Genomic DNA, 12961 nt, shown 5'->3' on the forward strand with positions numbered 1-12961 from the left:
AAGGGCCCTCCCAGCTCTGACATCCTGTGTCCTAAGGGCCCTCCCAGTTCTGACATTCCAGGCTCTTAGTAAGGCCTCTGACATCTCTGACATCATATGCCCTAACCCTGTGTCCTTGGGTTGCTTCTTGCTCTATCCCTCTTTGTCCTAACATCCTCTGATTCTGTTCATGTGGAGCCCTCAGACGTCATCCATCACCCCACACAGCAGGCTACAATGAGGCTTAGTGAAAACGCCACAGAGAAGCATGTTTGAGAAGCCCCTTTCCGACCAAGAATTCCAAAGCACTTTACAAACACAACTTGAGCTTCTCCAAACCCAAGGCAATTGGGGTTAACGTCTTGGTTTTTATCAGTGGAAACCTGAAACAGACAAAGAAAAGTGATCACTTTTATGCTGCTCTGTAGGGTTGGGTGAGCTCCTGGGAACAGAGCATCTCATGTGCCCATTCTCCCTCTGGAGTATGATCCACCCCTGAGAGACACCCTCTGGAGCCCCTGGGAAGCCGGGCCTGGGGTCCCTGCCTCGGACATTGTCTCCTGCAGATTTGGATCCTGGTAGCCTCCCGCCAGAGGCCCTCTCTGACGGATCTTCAGAGAAAAATAATAACAGGGGTCGGAAGATTTTGAGCTGGAAGGAGCCCTAGAGGTCAGCTGGTCCGGTGACTTAGTTTTTAAAATTCATTTTTTTCTTTATTTGTTAATTGCCAAGCGTTTATTTCTTTCCCTCCCACCTCCTCATCAACAATCACAATTAAACCAAGGAAAAGAAAAAAAGTAACAAATATATGCAGACAAACAAATTCCCTCTCCGGCCATGTCCAGAAATGTATGTCCCATTCTGCACCTTGAGGCCACTGCTTCTCTGTCAGGAGGTGCGGAGCAGGTGTCTTCCTGAAATTGTCCAACACCTTCCATTTACAGGTGAAGAAATAGATGCCCAGAGAGGTCAAGTAATGTGTACCCTGGAGCAACAGGGCTAGGATTCAAAATCAAATGGTCTGACTCTAATTCAATGCCATTCTCACCCCCCCCATTCTAGTCCCAATAATCAAAAGAAAAATCATCTTCTCATCCCTCTCTAGTGAGTTACAGTCAGGCAACAAGAATGGTGGCAGCAAGATGGCTGGGCCCAGAATCACAAAGACCCGAGTTCCAATCCAGCCACAGATTGTGTGACCCTGAGCCAGTCACTTCACCTCTGTTTGCCTCAGTTTCAAGTGTAAAATGGGGACAATAGTAACACCTACTGCACAGGGATGTTGTGAGGATCAAGTGAGATATTATCTGTAAAGCACGGCCCTGTATCTGGCACATAGAAGATGCTATAAAAATGTTTATTTCCTGTTAAGAGCTTACTATGCACCAGGCACTATGCTAAGTGCTGAAGATGTGAAGAAAGGCCAAAACAGTCACTGCCCTCAAGGAGCTTATGGTCTAATGGAGGAGTAAACGTGCAAACCATGTACAGACAAGCCACACACAGTGGAAACAGATGTCACCTCAGAGGAGATGGGGCACAGCCAAGGCCTCCTGCGGAAGGTTAGTCTTTTGTTTTGTTTTGTTTTGTTTTTTAGGCAATTGGGGTTAAGTGACTTGCCCAGGGTCACACAGCTAGTAAGTGTCAAGTGTTTGGTCTGAGGCCGGATTTGAACTCAGGTCCTCCTGACTTCAGGGCTGGTGCTCTATCCACTGTGCCCCCTAGCTGCCCCAGAAGGTAAGTCTTGAAGGGAGATGAGGAGGAGGAAGAGCTTTCCAGGCCTGGGACAGCCAGGGCAAAGACAGGCAAAGAGAACTGGCAGGTGGAAAATTGTGGGGGACCAGCATGGCTGGATCATCGAGGCCTTGAAGGGGAGGAATGTCTACAAAAGTCAGAAAGGGAGGAGAAGACCAGGTTGTGAAGGGCTCTAATCGTCAGGCAGAGGATTTCCTATGGGGTAAGAGGGCCCCAGTGGTGTTTGATGAGTTGGGGGAGGGGAGCGCCCTGGTCGGAAGATGTGAGAGGAGGATGAGACTTCAGGCAGGCAGGCAGAGTGGGCAGAGAGGGGCAGGGTTAGGCCCTCCGTCACTCACGGATGTTCCTTGAGCTTCCCATGCCTTCACGGCCTTGTGTTAGCCTGCCCCGTGTGCCCCAAGTCGCCTCCTTCAGGGGAAGAAGCTAGAAGCCGTCAGCACAGCTGAGCAGAGATGCGCTTCACGGATGTGCCAGAACAGAGGTCTGCTGAGATCCCTCACAGCGCTCCAGTTCTGTGGTTCTGACCGTGAAGCTGAGGAGGGAAGTGTCACTGGAATCTGATCACAGCCTCCTCTGGGCTTTTCCCCCACTGTTACACACCGGGCCATTTTCAGGCCGTATCCCCAAAACGCAGGCACCAGAGAGCATCCCTCCATACCAGAGCAAGGCCTCCCACCACCCAACCTTCACGTCAAACAGCATCAATGCTGACACTTCCCAGCCCCAGGGGGTCTCTTCTCCAGCACCCACTATGATGTTCATGTTCAGTCATCTTTCTATGCTGTCCGACTCTCCATGACCCCATCTGGGGTTTTCTTGGCAAAGACACTGGAGTGGTTTGCCATTTCCTTCTCCAGCTCATTTTACCGATGAGGAAACTGAGGCAGACAAAGATTAAGTGACTTGCCCGGGGTCACACAGCTGGTAAGTGTTTGAGCCTGGATTTAAACTCAGAAAATGAGTCTTCCTGACTCTAGCCCTGGCGGTCTATCCGCTGCACCAACTAGCTGCCCCAATTATATTCACCAAATGTTCCATTGCCACTGAGCTCTCTCACTACCAAGTATGAGGTAATCATGGAAGGCTCCCTGGAGGAAGGGAGCTTTCAGCTAAGCCTTGAAAGAAGGAGAGGCTTCAGATGAGTCACTATGGTTTTCACACCATCCTCAGAACTCACCTAGATTTCCAAGCACCAATTCTACTTATCCATCTCCTCCCTAAGACAGACAAATGGACTCAGCTCATCCCATTCACGCTCCAATTTTTCACAGGCTTTCCCAGGGCCGGGTCCTGAATTTTTATGTCTGAACAGTCATTTGGCCCATTAAAAGAATAATTTAATTAACTCTAGGAAATGTAATTAATTTTAATTGTTCATGATAATTCATTGTTTAATACGATATTAATAATTATTAAAATCCTAGGGCCCAGTAACTGTCCTATAATAGGATAATTAAACACTTATGCAGGAGACACTTCTTTCCCAAGTGCTTCCAAATCACTTTGGGCTTCTAAAGAAAACTTTCTTCAGCCCCTGTTGAGGCAGAAAGGTCAGGGAGTGGGGGCAGGGGGCAGGGATGGCAGAGCAGAGAGGAGAGACAGGAGGCCCAAAGTCACAGGGCCAGGGATCAGAGATAGGCTGGACCCCCAGAGCAGCATCCCTGGGACAGCCTCCAGGAGCCTCAGTCAGACAGTGCTACGATTCTGAAGGCAGGTGGGATGTCAAAGATCACCAGTTACTTCAGATTACAGAATAGGAAACCGAGGCCCTCCGATGGACGGGGCAGTCACAGGGGCAGTCTCCTAGGTGAGTGTTTTCTACATGCCAGGCACTATGAGGGATCAGAAAGAAGGGGAAGATGGACTTTCTAGTTTTAAGCGGTCGGGATCTACTTCGGGAGAAAAGCCCCTCCCTGACCTAGAAGCTAGCCATGAGCTAGGCTGGGTGATGCTGATGGAACCCCATGAGCTCCGAGGTTCCTTCTAGGCCCCATATTTCCTAATAATAATAGTTGACATTTACAAAACACTCGAAAAGGCTTCAAAGGGGCTATGTCTCCTTCACTCATTGGGTCCTGATAACAACCAAGTGAAATAAACCATCCTTCAAGGATAATCAACCTTGACTTTTCAAATGGGGAAACCAAGGCTCAAGAGGTAAGCCATAATACTTTGCTAAAAGACAATAAGAGGTAGGAGGATAACACAGGATCTAGGGCTGACTCATAGTCCAGTGTTCTTCCCTTTCCCAGGCAGCCATGTGTTAAAGTCCTAGACCTGGAGTTGGGAAGACTTGAGTGCAAATCCTCCCTCAGATGTTTACTAACTGGGTGACCTGGCCAAGTCATTTAACTTCAGTTTTCTTATCTGTAAAATATAATAGCACCTCCCTCTCAGGGTTGTTGTGAGGATGAAATGAAGTAATGTTTATAAAGTGCTTTTCAGATCTCAAAGAGTAATTCAAATGCTAGTTATTATTATTATTATTATTCCATTATATCAGGTTGCCAAGTTCCTCTGCTAGTCTGACCTTTTAAATTGTAAGATTCATCTCTTTGGAAAGTTCTCTGTTCTAAGGCCCCTCCTAGATTTGACATTCTGTGTTCTAGGACCCTTCTAGCTCTGACATTCTATGGTCTAAGGGCCCTCCCAGATCTGACATCCTGTGTTCTAGGGGCCCTCCCAGCTCCGACATCCTGTGTCCTAAGGGCCCTCCCAGCTCTCACATTCTCTGTTCCTTCTATTTCAGTTGGTTTATTTTCCAAGGATCATTTTAGCTCTTAAATTCTATGTACTAAGATCCCTCCCAGCTCTGGCATTCCATATTCTTAGTTCCCTTCCATAAACATAAGTAACTTCCACATATATAGTGCTCTCTGTTTTCTAAAGGGCTTCCTTTACAGCAACCCTTGTGAGGTACACAGTATAATTCACATATTATAAGAAAGGAAACAGGCATGAATGGGTTGAGCATTTTGCCCTTGGTCCCATATCCAGTTAGTGGCAATCAGAATTTGAACCCAGGACCCCTGACATTGGTGGTGTCAATGACAGAACAGCCCGTTTCCCTCTCCCACCACACTCTTCCCTCCAAACCTTAGCCTCATCTAGAGTTGGCTGCCCAGTTCCTGCCATGCCCACTTCCTGTTTTAACATAGAGAAGAGGACAGCTGAGCATAATCTTACATGCACTCACATTTTGAGACAGCAGATTTCAAGGAAGGATAGGATCCCGTGAATGAACAAAATACATGTGTATTATACACTTGCTACATTCCCAGCACTGCTCTGAGCTCTGGGGATACAATTCCTAATGTAATGGGGGGGGGCCTGGCTAATGAAGGGTATATGATCCAAGGCCTTGGATCATATACACTTTACTCTGCTTGGGGCCAGCCAGGCTTGGTGAGCCTGCTGCTGGAGATGCCTGATGGAGCAGCCTCTCTGTGGGTGTCACCTGGCTCTTTCCTGTTAGTTCAGAGATGAAAAGCCTTTTAATTGGCTGCTGAGCCAGAATTAAGCATTCATCCAAAGGTTTAAACATATGTACTTTCTCTTCTCTGGTGGCTTTCAAGTGAGGGGGAAGAAATACTGTGGGCTTCTGGGAGAGGGAGAAGTGACGGCAGCAGCTGTCCATCCACCACGTGGCTGTGAATGCCTGCTACTTCTGGGTTGGGGTGTGTGTGTGTGTTTTCTTTCTTGATCTTGATCTTGATCCTGACCAATATCAGAGACAAAAGACTAGGTTACGACCACATCACCTTTATAGGTCCAAGGGACCCTCACACGCACCCTCAGCGTCCATAGCTGGTAGCAACAATAGCCAAGTGTGATGAAGAGCCAGCCTGAGAGACCTGCCAGCAGTGACTAGACCCAGAAGCCAGACACCATAGACTGTCATCAACGGAGTGACTTGGCCCAGCAAGGAGCCAGCTCCCTCTGGGGAGGGAGCACCCGGTTAAGTGTGTCTGCTGTGCCCAAAAATGACCTTGGTGTGGATTCCGGAAAGAGAAAAATCAAATCTCACAGTCAGGAAGTATATCACCACCACCACCACCACCCCCTCCTGCCCTGGCTGAGGAAGGGAGTGTTATGTAGCAGTCGCCTCAAGTTTGTGCCCATTGTCCCTAGGGAGAATGGTGTGCAGAAAAAAGAGCACGCTCCCAGTCTGGGATGTTTCGATACTTTGTTCTTGCTATACCTTCTCAATAAATATCCCTTTGTAAAAGTTAATTGATGATTATTGATGACTCAATATTGGGGAGATATTAGCAGGTCAAATGATACTGAGAGGAATGCATGGGATGGGGAATCCATGAGTGACTTTGCACACGAGGTGAAACAGTGGGTAAAAGTTCTATACTTGGAATCAAGAAGATCTGAGTCCAAATTTCTCCCCAGAAACTTACTAGCTACGTGCTGCTGAGCAGATCACTTCACCTCTGTTTGCCTCAGTTTCGTCATCTGTTAAATGAAGGTCATAATAGCATCTACTTCCTCAGGTTTTTTGTGAGGATCTAGTGAAATAAGATAAGGGCAGCACTTTGCACATCTCAAAGCATTATATAAATGCTGACTGTTTAAAAAAAAACTGCCCTAGCATTCTGAGGGGAGAAGTGGCCACCACACCCTGGGGACCCAACCCAAGAGAATAAGTGTGGTTTGGGATAATGAGCCCCAATATTTACGCTACATAAAAGCAAAAATGGTCCCTGCCCTGAAGTTTACATTATAATGAGGGTGAGAACAAGGAGTTACAGGGATGGGGAGTAAGGCTGTGATAGGGTAGATCGATACATCCTTTTCAGGAACAATGACGTGGTTGGTTTGGTCATGGCAGGTGGTTCCAGAACTGGTATGGGACTAGGGGAAGAAAGGGTATGGACACAATAACGAGGAGAGCGGTGAGGGGGACTTGGCTGGAAAGTAAGGAGTGAAGTGAGACGTGGCCACTGATGCTTTGCTAAAACAACGGTCCAGCAGAGACAGCCATCAACTAGGACAGCAGTGACCTACGGACCCCATTTTCTCCAGGGTAGCAAGGCAATTGGGATGAGGAGATGGTAGAATAAAGAATGCTCTGTGCCCTGTCCTCTGCCTCTGATTCCCTGTCTTCCTTCAAGATCAGGCTCAAATCCCACCTATTACAAGAGACCTCTCCAACTCCCCCCAAATGATAATGCCTCTCCCTCTCAGATTAACATCCACATTTTCTGTATATATCTCTGTGTACTTAATTATTTACATGCTGTCTCTCCCATTAGAAGAAGGCAGGGGCTGTTTTTAATCTTTCATTCTGGATTTATATCTCAGCACTTAGCACAGCGCCTGGAACCTACTAAATGCTTATTAAATGCTTGTTGACTGATCGAGTGGAGTTGAGCGCAGCTCTCCTGAAATAGCGGAGAGAGGCAGCCCCCAACCAGAACAGTGGGGTTGCATTGGGGAAAAGAAAAGTATTAAAGAAGGGGAGGAAATTACTGCTTGGGGGTGAAGGGAAGATGATAACTTCAACAGAGAAAAAAAACTACTGGATTTTTGTCTTGTTTCTGTTTGATCTGCCAAAGAGAATGACCTTTGCCTTGAAAATGACAGGACAAAAATGGCAAACAGAGAGTTGGTATCCAAGATGAGTAAGGAGATAGTAAGAAAGACCCCGGTCATCCTCAATGCATTCAAGTCATTTGCCCCAAGATGAGCTACTTCCTTGGGTTCTGAAAGAACTGGCAGGTGTGATTGCTGAGCCATTGTTCAAAATATTTGAAAGCTATTTGAGGTATCTCAGGCCTGAAGAAGGGCAAATGTTGTCTCCATTTTAAAAAATAAAAAAGAAGAGCTTGACACCGATTCCTGAGAAAATTCAAGAACGTATCGTTAAAGAGACAGTGAACACTGAGAAAGGGAAGTTAGAATTTATGTAGAGTCAGCGTGGATTTATCAAGAACAAGTCATGCCAGACTTATTTCTTTGGTTGAGTTATTAAATTGGCAGTCAAGGAGAATGTTACAGATAGACTAAGATTTAAGCAACACGTTTGATTAGGGATTTCATGCTATTCTTATGAAAAAGAAAGAAACAGACGAGATGATGATACAAATAGATGGATTTGGGACTGGCTGCACAGCTGAACCCGAAGAGTAGTTAAATGGCTCAAGGTGAAGTTTGCAGGTTGTCTCTGGTGGAATGCTTCAGGGACCTGGGCATGGCCCTGTACCATTTGGCATTTTTATCAGTGATGTGGATAAAGGCACAGGTGTATTGTTTAGCAGATGCTAAGGAAGCAATACACTAAGTGACAGAGTCAGGAAGCAAAAAGACCCTGAGAGGCTAGGGCGTATGACCGAATCTAATAAGATGAAATTCAGTAAGAATGAATGTTGGAGGTGGAATCAAGAGGACAGAGTAGTAGAAAGTACAGAGAGCTTTGCTCAGCCCTAAACCTCCAAAAAAAATCCTCTAAACAGATCTAGAGAACAGTTCAGACCATATTCTGTTCAGAAAGTCCAAGAAAACAATCACAGTGAGTCATTTTTCCAGCCTAGGTTAGCATAGAAAAACGGAGAGGTCTATGGACACTGGGGATGGGGTCTGGCCATGAGCACTCTAGCACCCAGGAAGAAGTGGTGAAACAAGGTCCCAAATCCATCTTGGGATACCATGATGGGAACAGGTATATACTGGCATTTTTCCCTCTCACCACATACTTTTGAGTCACAGGCCCAGGGTGGACTGAGGAGAGAACCTGGACCCTAGGGGTGGCCATCCAGAGTGAGAAATAACCATGTTTCTGTGTACTGAGCAAGGAACAGTTCTGAAGTGAGCAGCAGCTATGTGGTTCCCAAATCTCAGGAGAAGAACAAGGTCTCAATTTCAATCGCTGGCCTCCTTTGAAGTCTGTGCAGAATAACTGAGGCAGGGATCCCAGACCAAAAGAAAGTCTAGTGTTCCGTTATTCTGAACCAGCAGAGCTTTCCAGATGACTGATAGTGGCTGAGTCCAGCAATAGTCTACTGAAACTCCAAACAGGGAAAGACCACAAATCCATTGCTCTGACTCAAACCCAAGTGAAAAATTTATAGAACTCAGACTGGAGGGGCAGCAGTTAGACTTTGCCCTGAATTGGACAAATTAAGGAGTATTAAAAGCTTTCAGGTCCCCACCTAGAACTGTCCTTGAGATCCTGGAATAACACAATATTTAATACCTCAGGGAAACAAAAGCCCAGATTTCCCTCCAAAAATTCACAAAGCCTGGCCCCAATTTCAAGTCAAAGGCTGGAATAATGAGAAGGAAAAAAAAAGAATTCCACCATAAAAAAACTATTATGGTAACAAGAATATTCAAGATACAAACCCAGAAGAAAAGAATGACTCTAAAACATCTATAAGCAAAACCTCAAAAAACACAGCATGGGCAAAAATTCAACTGGAATTCTTTAAAAAAGAAAATTAAAAAGACTTAATTTTTTAATAAATTAAATGAGAGCACTAGAGGAAAAAAATGAGAAAAAATGAGAGCTATGCATTTTTCCCCTTTTGTTCTGATTCTTCTTTCACAACATGACTAAGGTGGAAATATGTTTAACATGATTATACATGTATAACCCATATCAAATTGCTTGGTGTCTTGTGAAGAAGGGAGGGAGGGAGAAAAATTTGGAAGTCAACATTTTACAAAAGTGAATATTAAAAACTATCTTTACATGTAATTGGAAAAAAATAAAATACTATTAAAATTTTTAAAAAAAGAAATGAGAGCTATGGAAGAAAGAATTGGAAAGGGAATTAACAGCTGGGTATAAAGGACACAAAACTTTGCCCAAAAAACAAACTCCCTGAAAATTAGAGTAGACCAAATAAAAGCCAATAATTCCATCAGACAACAAGACATATCAAAACAAAGTCAAAGAACTGGAAAAAACAGAAGCAAATGTAAGGTATCTCATAACAAAAACAACTGACCTAGAAAACAAATGGAAGAGAAAAAAATTAAAAATCATTGGTCTATCTGAAAAGTGTGAGCAAAAACAGTGGACATTATATTTCAAGAAATTTAGAAGAAAACTTTCCAGAGCTCTTAGAATCAGAGTTATCCCAGAAGGGAGTGGGGTCACCCTCATTGCTTCAAGCAGTGTCCCTGCATAACCACGTATTAGGGATTTTATAATGGAGTTTTCATTCAGATTATAGGTTAGAATGGATGAGTACTGAGGTTCCTTCCAACTCTGAAATTCTGTGGTTCTCAATGCTTTGTGTGTTAAGGTCCCTACTAGATTTCATCTTCTAGATTCCAAGGTCCCTTCTACTCCAACATCATCTTAAATCCCTTCCAGTCCTATCTAATATTCTATTGCTGTACTCTAACAGCTAGATCCCAGGGGTGGGGAGCCCATGGCCACATGTGGTTTTCTAGGTCCTCGGATGTGGTCTTTTGACTGAATCCAGTTTCCTTTTCTTAAGAGGATTTGTCCTGTGAAGTGCCCCACCCCTGTGACCTATCCCAAGTGCTGATTGAGTATTACAAATAGGAAGGCTATGACTAGTCAAAGAAAAGAGAGATTAATGAGGGCTGGTGTGGTCAAGGAAGCACGCTGGGAAAGGCAGGAGTTGAGCTGGGTCTTGATGGATGGATAGGATTTGGAGGGGTGAAAGGGAGAGGGGGAGAGACAAGAAGAAAGGGGAAACTGAGGGTTCCCTGCTGCTCTTGCTGTTTGGAAAAAGGGAAGGAGGAAGAAAAGAGGAGGTCACTTTTTGAGACTTTCCGACTCCAAGGATATCCCAGGTTGAAGCCAGGATTCTCTTCCCATTCCAAGGAATGAGGCTTGCTTTGGGGAGGACAACCTTTCTCTTTCCATGCTGGGAGACTTCACAGCACCACAAAGTCTCAGAAATGGAAGGAACTCCAAACAGTACCTGATTGGGGATCTAGCCTCCCTCTACCCTTCTCTGCTTGAACACTTCCAGTAAAGTTAAACCCACTTCCCTCCCAAGATAACCCATTCTACTTTGGTACAGCTCAATTATTAGGCTGGTTTTCCTCCTATTAGGCCAAAATCCCTCTTCCTGCAACTCCCTACCCTCATTGCTCTTGGTTCCGTCCACTGGAGCCAAGTAGAGTGAGTCAAATTCATCTGTCACAGGAAAGAACTTTAGACCCTTAAAGACAGCTAACTTTGCCTCTCCAAACTCTTCTCCCCGAAAGTTAAACAGCCTCCCTTTAGAATGGAAAGAGCACCAGATTTGAAGTAAGATGAACTGGTTTGAACCCTGCCTCAGATATTCACTAGCTGTGTGACCCTGGCCAAGTCACTTTACCCCATTTACCTCACTTTCCTCATCTGTAAAATGAGCTAGAGAAGGAAATGGCAAACCACTCCAGTATCTTTGTCAAGAAAACCCTAAATGGGGTCACAAAGAGGACACAACTAAAAACAAGTGAACACACACATCTATGTATACATATACATACATATATATACCCAGAGTCACACAGCTAATACAAGATAGAGGCAAGATTTGAACCCAGGTCTTTCTAGCTCTGAGGCCAGCACTCAATGTAATATGCTACACTTCCTCTGGTCTTCTAGTCTCTCTGTATCTCTATGTATCTGTCTGTCTGTTTGTCTTTGTCTATATATACATATGTGTGCATAAATACTTGTGGATTAATTGATCATCAGCAGCATCTTCACCTTACATGGCTATAGAATAGGATCAAAAAATGTTAGCATTAGAAAGACACTTGGAAGCAGCTAGGTAGTGCAGTGGATAGAGTACCAGCCCTGGATTCAGGAGAACCTGAGTTCAAATTCAGCCTCAGACACTAGCTGTGTGACCCTGGGCAAGTCACTTAACCCCAATTGCCTCGAAAAAAAAAAGAATGAAAGACATTTGGAGACTATAGAATCTGGAGCCCCCACCACCACCATGACACTCCTTTGGCAGAGGAGGAAATTGAGGGTCAGAGAAGAGATTGACCCAAAGCCACCCAAGAACCAAGTAGCAGAACTGGAGTTCACACCTAGATCTCACAAAGAATGGAAGAGCAATAGAAAATGTGACCATTCTAGAATATGAGGACCTGGGTTCAAATCATTCCTTGGATGTTTACTACCTGGCTCACCTTGGGCAAGTCGCTTCACTTGCTCTGGGCCTCAGTTTCCTCCTCTGTAAGAAATGAAGGGGTTGAACTCAACGACCCTTGAATTCCCTTCCCACTGCAGATCTTTGAGCCTGGGAATCTTCAGCTCCAAGGTGTCTATTCCAACCACTAGGCTTCTCTGCCCTACTGCAGGAGCTGCTATTGTTATCTCTGCAGAGAAAAGGGAGGAGAAAAGAGAACCTCTCCCAGACACGCCACTCCCCCCCCATCCCCAAGCAAGTGAGGCAGGGGAGGCAGAGAACTGCTGCAGAGGAGCCCCTCCCCTCCAGACCCCCTGAAAAGAGTCCCCACAAAGGCCCCAAGCAGGAGGCTGCTAACCCAGCAGCCCAGCACCATGCTAATTTTCACATACGAGCACCTTCTGTGGATGGCGTAGCCACCCTAAGTACAGAAATGTGCAATTTACTTGGAGGAATTATATGCTGCTGGCTGCTTTTAAAATAGAGAAAAGGCCCCCTGCAGAACTGTTTACTCTCCTCAAGTGGCATAATCTTCCACATCAAATCTGGCCTTCCCTTCTAATTGCGCCATCTGCGCCGGGGAAGGGCTGGGGCCTCGGGCCTGGCTGGGGTTGTTTTGTCTCCAATTTTATGTCTAATTCTGTTGCCCCATCAGCAGGACAGGCACATCATCCTTCCCTTTGCGGGGTTCGACTACACCTCAGTTGCTCACATCTTAGGACTCTCACCCAGGACAGATACCTCTCCTTCCCCAACACAGTGATGTGGGAAGGAGCCTTAGGCTTGGAGACAGAGGATGGGAGGTCCAAGTCTGAGCCACCACACTTATGGGTACGGCAGGTTCCCTTCTAGAGGGTCCCAGCTTCCTCCATGGTAAAAGGACACCTCGGCACCTCTTAGCAGAGAGTTGTTCAGAGAAAAGTACAGAATGAGACATCCATCTTCAGGTCTGGCCCTTTCACTGACTTGTTTTACTTAAGATCATAGACCTAGAGGGAAAAGGGCCCCTAGAGGTCATTAGTGTTGTCCAGGGTCACACAGCCAATATATGCCAGAAGCAAGATCTGAGCCCAGATTCTGAGGCTGCATCTCTATCCATTACCCCT

This window comes from Vombatus ursinus, unplaced genomic scaffold (genome assembly GCF_900497805.2).
Source record: "Vombatus ursinus unplaced genomic scaffold, bare-nosed wombat genome assembly UNPS02014884.1, whole genome shotgun sequence".
NCBI classification, from domain to species: Eukaryota; Metazoa; Chordata; class Mammalia; order Diprotodontia; family Vombatidae; genus Vombatus; species Vombatus ursinus.